The sequence below is a fragment of the Centruroides sculpturatus genome, unplaced genomic scaffold, assembly GCF_000671375.1.
Source record: "Centruroides sculpturatus isolate CEXI.00-Female unplaced genomic scaffold, Cexi_2.0 scaffold1719, whole genome shotgun sequence".
Taxonomy (NCBI): domain Eukaryota; kingdom Metazoa; phylum Arthropoda; class Arachnida; order Scorpiones; family Buthidae; genus Centruroides; species Centruroides sculpturatus.
Genome location: NW_019386227.1, coordinates 52,837 through 62,460, shown reverse-complemented (window position 1 = coordinate 62,460; position 9,624 = coordinate 52,837).

Genomic DNA, 9,624 nt, shown 5'->3' with positions numbered 1-9,624 from the left:
ATTAATTGAATAAAAATGCACTTTAAAATGGTGTTTCGTCGCTTTTTATTAATTAGAGACCGAAATAAAACAAATATTTGTGTTTTTCAAATAAACTTTCTTTAGTCTCCTTTATAATAAATGAATTTATCAATTTCTAAGTAAAAATTGAAAGTGTCTGTAGAAGTAATTTTTTAAAATATCCTGTTTCGTGATAAAGTTTTAATACTTATTATAATCTAGACATGTTAATCCTTAAATATACTTGTATATTGGGCCACAAGTATATCTATACTAATATTATAAAGAGGTAATGTTTGTAAGTAAGTATGTAAGTAAGTTTGGATGTAGCAGGTAATCTCCGAAACTACTCATCCAATTTCAAAAATTCTTTCACCAATATTTAGAATGGACCTTCAGGGTGGACATAGGCTGTATATTATTCTGTTAAACATTCATATAAATTAAATATTCATATATGGTTAAGGCTTTTATGTCTAACAGATGGCGCTATGAGTATGACGCCCTAAGTTTGCTTTTCTGTGAGGCATTACGCTTTTCTGTGAAAATGAACTAAAACAGATCATCTTCTATCTATCTATATAAATAAAAATGTAATGTTCGTTTGTTCCTACCGATTCCATTGAAATTTTGACAATGCTGCATTCGAATACGCATGTGTTTTTATATAATATGTGTCGAAATTCAACCCCACCGAAGGGAGATGGTTAGGATTAAGGCTTACGGTAAAGAACTCTGCTTCTATTTATACTATTTTAGATGTGGGTTTTTGCATTTTTGATTGCGTTTTAATAGGGTACGTCAAGAGAATGTACACTAAAAAGAAATTTTTCGAAAAATTCTCCCCCCACAGGAGAAGTGTTATAAATTTATAATAGATACATTTTGAGCCACAACAACGCATTGCAGGGTCTGCTAGTATTATATATACTTGTGGCCCAAAACTCCTTGAATTCTTCCAATGTGGCCCAGAGAAAGAAAAATGTTTGACACCCCTGCTGTAGATGATATCAGAAATAAATTAAGCTATTTTGTCAGCATGTTGTCTTCAATTTTATTGAAAACAACTTCATATGATCCATGAAACCACACACAACAAATACAAAATGTTGAATGTTATTTTTGCTTTTTGCTCTTTTTTATATAAAAAAAATTCTTATCAAATTTCTTTTGGATAGCAAAACAATTACTTGTGTAGATCATTCATAAAAGTAAAGTGGCATAAAGCAAAATTTCATAAAGCAAGGGATACCTGTATACACATTGACAGGGCTGTGGAGTCAGAGTTGGAGTTTTGGTGTTTTAGTCAGAGTAGGAGTCGTCAAAAAAATCTGCAGACTCCAACTCCATTTTACTTTTGAACTTGTTATGTATTGATATATAAAACGGAAAAGTATTGGAATTGTGTCAAATTTGACCCTCCAAGTCTTTTTTGCAAATCTGCACATTTGGAGACATCCCAAACTCCCAGAAAAGTCAATAAAAGGGGAAAAATTAGCATGTGTGTGGACATCTAATTTATTTAATTTCTTTATTTTCTGTTCTGAGATATTAAACAATATCTCAGAATGGGTAAAGTTTAAGAAACGAAATGTGGCACAGTGGCTTGCGTATAAAAGGGCATTAATACTATTAAATTTTGGTTCTTAATTAAAGGTCGACAGGGTGAAGACATAAAAAGGGGTCATGTGTCATATCTTTAATGAATATTTTACACATTATTAGCATTCAAAATTAAAAAAAAATAATAATAAAAATTGTCTCTACCCTCAAAGTAAGCTTTTTTGTCATTTTATAATTGTACAGTAAAACCGGTAAGATGTTAGAATGTGTATGGGGACATGATTTTAGTTATTAAGCGGCAAAGTGGTTAAACTGACTCCTGTGTTAAACCATCTGACTCCAATTCTGACCACAGAAATTATTAGGCTTCAAACAAGGTGAACAAAATCATGCCCAATACACACAGTCTAACATCCACACATATGCTAAAAATTCGAGGTTCTTTTTTATATCAAAATTTCAAGGTTTCCTGAGTCCAAAAATGTAAAAATTTGGGAGGGGACATTTTTCAACTGAGCTCTACACTTTCCCTCTGTTATATATAGCAGCCAGAAAAGTAAAAATGATCTAATACATATTTATATATTGACTGTGTCAGAACTTAGAGGAGTCTTTGAGCTTTGGAATAAAAAGTTTCTATGTTCTATCTTTATTAGAACTCTATTTATTGAATCTTTTATTCTGAGGTCACGTGAAGACATCAGAATTTCTGGGTCTCTTTTGGTAACAAGTCCGCTCTGAGTTGGAGTCAGTAGATTTTTACGCGACTCCACAGCCCTGCATATTGCATAAAATTTTAAATTATTCAGTAAGAAAATGTTTTGTTAACATCAATTAAATAATTAGTAACAATTAAAATAATTAATTATAAATATTGCTCTTTGTAAACAATATCAAATAGTTCTTTATGAACTGCAAATCAAACTTTATGACAACAAATTTATCAGGGAAACTTTTTTTGATTAATTCTGTAGCCACCAAATTATATTGGTAATCAAATCAGAATGAAACAATTCATTCATAAAATTTTTCAACAACATTCAATTCAACTTTTGTAAAATTAATAATTATTATATTGTATCAATACATTGATGACAACCATTTTTTTTTTTATGAATTGGAATTTGAAAATATCTCAATCTACTAATTTATTTGGAAATGGTGAAAATTAATATAGAAAAATACATAAATGTAAAATCAAAACATATCAAAGTTCAAGAAATATAGTGCAGTACACTCTTGCTAATCTGGTTCTTAATAATCCAGCATAACTCCAGTAGAATCTAGCTTCCATTTCCACGAAAATGTTAGACTCATCAAACATCCTGTTTTCCTGTTTACTCAGGTTTCATTTCTGTGAACACTATTATTTGCTCACCTACTCCAAAACAAATCAGTAGGCTACTGAAGAACAATTCATGTTAGTCACTGCCTTTAGGATATATATTCTCAATAATCCAACACTACTCTGGCACTCATCTGTGCAAGGAATGATCAGATTAGCAAGTCTAGTGTAATTTTAAATTTAATCAGAAAGAAATTATACAGATTTCTTTTTTTTCAAAGAAAACCTTCTTAACACTAATTTTTAAAAAGATTTTAATATTACAATAATAAATTATTAAATGTTATTAGTTAACTTTAATAATCATAACAACATACTAAAATAATCAATAATAAAAACTTTAATAATAAAATTTCTTAATTTGGAATAAATGTAAAAATAAAAAGTATCTACCTGTTCCAGCAAAAATTTATAATTTTCTAACATTTTCAGCTATGTATGCAGCCATCATCAGGAACAAACATATAAAGGAATATTTTTAAAATTTAAATTCAACTGTATTCCAAAAACGGATCAGTGACGTACAATTGCAATAACATAAATAAATAATAAATTTTTGCTGGAACAGGCTGGAACTTTTTATTAAATAAAAACTTTACCATCAATATTTGTCACTATTGCTGAATGGCCAAGCTGTCAAGGTGGCAGCCTACCACTCAAGGGAACCTGGATCAAATCTGGACAGGTTAAAAAATCCCCAGGAATTTCATGGGGGGTCCAATTAGATATGTCGGCTCCCATCCCTCACCACCCAGCCACCCCATTGCAGGCTTGGCCAAACCCATAATGGGCTTGCTAAAAAGAGGCCCTCTTAGTGTCCACAGGGCTGAGAGTTAAAAAAACTAATCGCCAAACTGTGTAAGAATAATGAAAGACGACTAGGGTATTCTAAACTCTTGATAATCAGACTATTCAATGTACAGAAGGAATTAATGTGAATGCCGGATTACCGAACAAATAAGCTTAAATCCAACAAATGACATGACCCGTCACACTTCAATACTGATTCTTTTGAGCCGGATGCACTGTTTTATTGTGAAATTATGTAGTGATAAGAAATTAAACTTACAATTACTGTATTAAATTCACAGTAATTAGAGACAAACACACAATAATAGGGATTTGTCGGATAATTGAGAAACCAGATTAGAAAGAGTGCACTGTAATTGTAACATTTAACTAGCAAATCATTAAAATTGAATTGAATGTATTTTCAATTTCATTCATTACGTAGCTCTCAAATATTACGTACGGTTGTATTTATATAATTTTTGCATTTCATAAATACGTAATTAAACTTTGATACACGATAATAGGCGAGGTTATTTTTTCCTCCCAAGGATCAAATCCATCACGTTCTACAAGCTTGATCTCTGTCATACGTTTAATTTAATAACTAGAATGTGTTTTAATAGAATTGAATATGAAAATGCATAAAGAATTCATGGAATGAAGGAAGGAAAAAAAAAAGAAGAAGAGCACTTACAAAATCCAAATGTCAACATTTACTAAATGCAACAAAATTACAAAATGTCAAAATGAATACCGACACCTATCGGTTCATATGAAATAATAATTTAAATATAATGACAAAAAGTAAATATATTTCTTAAATATTTATCGAAGAATTTTATAATTTAACGTGTATCAAAGTAAAATAATTTTATTACATATATTTGTTCTTTCTTTTTTTTTAGTTATTTTGTAGTGCCATCTGTTGAGTTTTAAGATAATTAAACTTCATATTTTAAATTTTACTTTATATTAATTAACTAAATTATCGTAACAACTTTTCCTTTTTTATACTTCCGATAAAATATTACGTATTATAAGTCGGAATAATTACAGTATATTATTTCAAGACAAAAAGCATTTTCGGAACGTGATCAATATATCGGTTTTTGCGACCACCGTTAGGTGACGCGCTCCAACAAATTCGTTTGAAAAATGAAAAATATAATAATAAATCTGAAATTTTTCAAAAGGTTACACCTTTTTTTTTACACGTTACTTACAGCGCATTATTTAGCTAGATAATACTTTTATAGAAAAATCGATTTTAAAAGAATTTAAAAAAAAAAAAAAAACATTACAATGACGCGACCCTACAGAAAATGCGATTTTTAACAAATATCATTCATATCTAGTAGATTAAATAATAAATGAGTAGGCCATTCTGGCTCGGGGCTATTCAGATGTAGGAGATAACCGGGATGTAGAGAATATTCGGTCAATACGTTTCAATCAATAAATACGTCGCAGCGCTATTAACAGACTCAGCTTGTCGACCGGGTTAAAAACGGATGCTGAATACGTGTGGATACAGCTATATTAAAATATTATTATTTAAAAAAATCTAAAATTATGTTATCCGAACTCTTCCTGCATAACATAAGAATACAAATATAATTTATAATCAATTATATAATATAGCAATATCATCGTAATAGTTCAAAAGATTATTTTAATAAGCTTTATAGTTATCAACACATGAGAAAAAAAATTATATAATAGAAAATTAAATGATACGCTATCATTTCCTATATATCTTTAGGTGGTGCGAATAACCTTATTCGCACTATTATTCACGCACTTAAAAAGCAGACAGTTACATTTTTTGTATCGCTCTGAAAAATCAGGTTAAAGGAGTAACAATGTTGCATTATACGTCATCGATTACAAACACATCCGTGTTGGTAGGATATATCTGTGTTTGAATAATCAAAAATAAATGCTTTAATAATGGCAATCGCATGATTAACGAGTGAAAAATTAAGTGAGAAATGATACTTGTAAATAGCTATAGGAGTAGAATGTTTTGTGAGGGAAAATAATTTTTTAAAAATTATTTTTAGAACACGTCTAAGCTGTAACGTTATCTGGATTTTTATATACGAATAATAACAATAAAAAATTGCATAAGGAATTTTAAGCAATGTGTAAATTACACACTTCCCGCTATACTGGAGGCAGACAGTAAGGCAAGGTTACTGTCCTACAGCCAGACAGTGCAGTACAGGTACAGGCAGACGTTTCACCCCACCTCCTTCAAATCCCTGTACAGTGCGCACGAGGCATTTAAGAAAGATACAATCTATATAACTCCGCCTGACTAAATCAATTTATTTCAAGACTCAAAACTAAAATTGAATATCGAATAAAACATAAAACTGATACATGATGTAAAATTCTTTTTTTATTTAGATTTTATCCTAAACACACAGGAAACTTATCACGTGATAAAGTTTGTTTTTGGACATCTTTTGTTTCCACTTCCCTGTTTCTTTATTTATTCGTTTCGTTTAAATTAGGTTGACGATTTAGTTTTTATTTATTTATTTATTTATTTATTTATTATTTTAAATAAACTCTTTATAAAGAAATAGTCCATTCATTGACGCTTCGGACTGAATCGAGAATAGGCCAACTTTTATTATGGCGAATAGTTAGGCTAATACTTTTATCTGACGTGTTCATTACACTATTATATCTAGGTTCCTAATGTAGGCCTATCATACAACAATTTTAAATAGGCTGCTTAATTAATACTTTTGTAAATGACACATTTTGAGCGCTCGATGAAATTTGATTGACCATTTCCACAGAGTCGGAAAAATTATACGGATAGATTCTTTACAAATTGTTCTTTCTATTTCAAATTTTGCACATAATAAATTTATGTTTTCAGCAACTTATAAAACTTGAAATAATTTTTATTACTATTGTTTCAATACATTTAAAGTTTTATTAAGTCTGTTATTTTGGGTCAAGTGTAAAGCTAAGAATATTAATTGGTCTTCATTTCAACATTAAGATCTATTCTTATTAATGTTTAGTACACTATGATATGAATATAATAGTACAAATAATTCATTAACTATTAAAATTTCGTTTGTACTAAATTGCCTCTTGTTCTCGTTCTTATATTTATGAATAAGCATAAAATTGCTTAAGAGAACGAATCATACAGGAGCATAATTAAGACGAATGTAAGCCTACAGGCTTTTATTGGTTTCTGGGATATGTATATCCTCGGAAACCAATAAAAGCCTGTAGACCTATATCCCTCTTAATTGTGCTCCTGTATGATTCGTTATCTCAAACAATTTTATGCTTATTCATAACTATTAAAATTTCGTTTATTATAACATCATATTTCAGAGTTAATGAATTTTTAAAGAGTCTATGAAAAATTGATATCATATTGAAAAATACATAATGTACTGTACAGTACACTAAGTAATTATATTAGTACCAAGTCATAATTATAATTTAAAAGTAATTTTCTGTTAAAATATAACCTATATTTACAATCTACATTACTTGAATAGATGATTGAAGAATTGAAATGTGTAGGTTACATGTCTTTTTTTTTTCCTGTCAACTTCAATATTTAACAGATCTAATAAATTAAAGCAGACATGCGAATTTCTGAGTAATTTAACTGTTTACTCAGTTATTATAAATGCCACCATGCCTTTACTAGTGTATGGAATAGATATCAAAAATGCTATTTTCCGGTTCCCGTCAATTATATAGCAGAAAATACCTGGACATGAACTTATCCTTTCATTAGATCGGCATAAAAATGTCTTTCATTACCTCGGCGCCGAATGCTTTCATTACCTCGACCGTGAGAGCAGATAAAACAAGATTTAGCCTACTAAAAATTTTTGCTAATTGGTCACCATTTCGGAATAGACTTACTTTATTGCTTTTCTGCAGATATGGCTAATACTACGAGTAACATTTTTTTTTTTTTTAATTTCCTCAGTAATAACGCTTTTTACCAAATAATCTTTGTTAGATTTGATTTGTTAATGCAAGACATCAACATGTGAATTAAATGACCGGCCTGAATTTTTACTTCTATGGGCGGATCTGACCCGCAATGAGATTAGCAGCATATATAAAGAATAAGAAACAGCATTCCGATCCGAATTATCCATGAAATATTATAATAGTCTGACGGATCCGGGTTTGAATCCGATTCAAAGTGGTGGGAGGTTACTTAGCGTGCGGCCATCCAACCGACTGACCTTATTGGATAACTTATTAGAATTTATGAAAATCGATATTATAAATAAATCTGAATTCCGATATAGATATTTTTATACTGAAAATTTTATTCAGTTATTCTGCAGATTATTAAAAAAGTCTACAGATGTCTTCATAAAAATATGAAATGACACTTATTCATTTCAACATATGGCTAAAATCATTTTCGCTATTTCAATAATTCATAAATTCTATAATGCTATTCTGCACAATAATAATATGATGCAATTCTTTTACATTAACGTCTAGACAATAGATATGTATTAAGAATCGGCCATTAGGACTCTTAACTTTCATGATATTTACCTTCCCTGTAATGAAGATTTATGATATTAACAATGTGTAAAACAATTAAAGAAATTAGCAGAGCTTTACTTTTTTTTAAGTAAAAAAAATCACAATTATGTCTACTTTAATATAGGCTATATAACTTATATAAATTTATTTCGTGTAATTTTATTGCCGGAAATTGTTATATTTGCCATTACGAGTGTCAGCGATTATTAAAGCAGGACAGAAAATCACTTGCCGACAGTCAACCATATCTTATTATTTTCCCACATATTAATTATCGCCATAAGAAAAATATAAAAATTGTCGAAAGATTTATGGTAATAATTTCTTAGTGAATCGACAATTAGTTATTTAAATCACCAATATGTTTTCAAATATTTCATCAGCTTCGATAGAACCAAAAAAAAAATTTAATCGACTTACAACAGAAAAAAATTCATGAACCATAAATTTTCTAGTTTGATTAATATTTGGATCATTATCATTACAACTAAATTAATAAGCAGAATATCTCTAGAAGAATTTTATTTTCAATATTCCATAATGAAAGTGTAAATAGGCAAACATTGTAAAGTTCTGTTAACGTCTTATTTAGACGTAACCCGATAAAAGTCTAAATTAATTAAACAACAAATCGTTAAGAGTAAGATCAAAATCAACAAATTTACATGAATTTATGACCAAAGTCAAACATTATATCGAAAAACAGTAAGATTAACAAGACATAATTTATTTTATGTAAACTTCCTTAATAAATAGACTATATTTCAATCTGTTTTTTTTCCTTCTACAAATCTAATTTTAAATGGTTTCCTTAGCAATAATTTACACCTCAAACCAAATTAAGAGAAATTCTTAAGAAATGTTTAAATTTCATGTCTGTAACAGGAAAAATGTAATTATAGGGTCTTCGATTTACACAGAATTTAGATCCCTAAGACAGAAGGTGTGGCATTTATAAGAAAGGAAACTATAAATAGTTTCAGGGTTAATATTAATTTCCAAATGAAATTTATAACGCAATTTTTATATAAAAATAGATGTAAATAGCTTAGTAAAAGTCTTATCAGTATCTTGCGGTGTGCCGAATTTAATACTCCTTTAAAGATAGCAGCTTAAAAGGTTAAAGCAAGCAAAGTATAACCACAAACATTTTATATTACATCTAAAATGATAGTTTATGTTACAGAAATTTTTTTATATAATTCGAAGATGAATAACATAAGCTTACAACAAGACATTCCAATCCTTAAAATTATTGATACTCCACCCATTGAAAACTTTTATACCCAATTAACCCAATTTGATCACGTTTTTAACAGTGTAATTTATTCTAATTTTTAATGTTATAAAGGGAAAGCAAG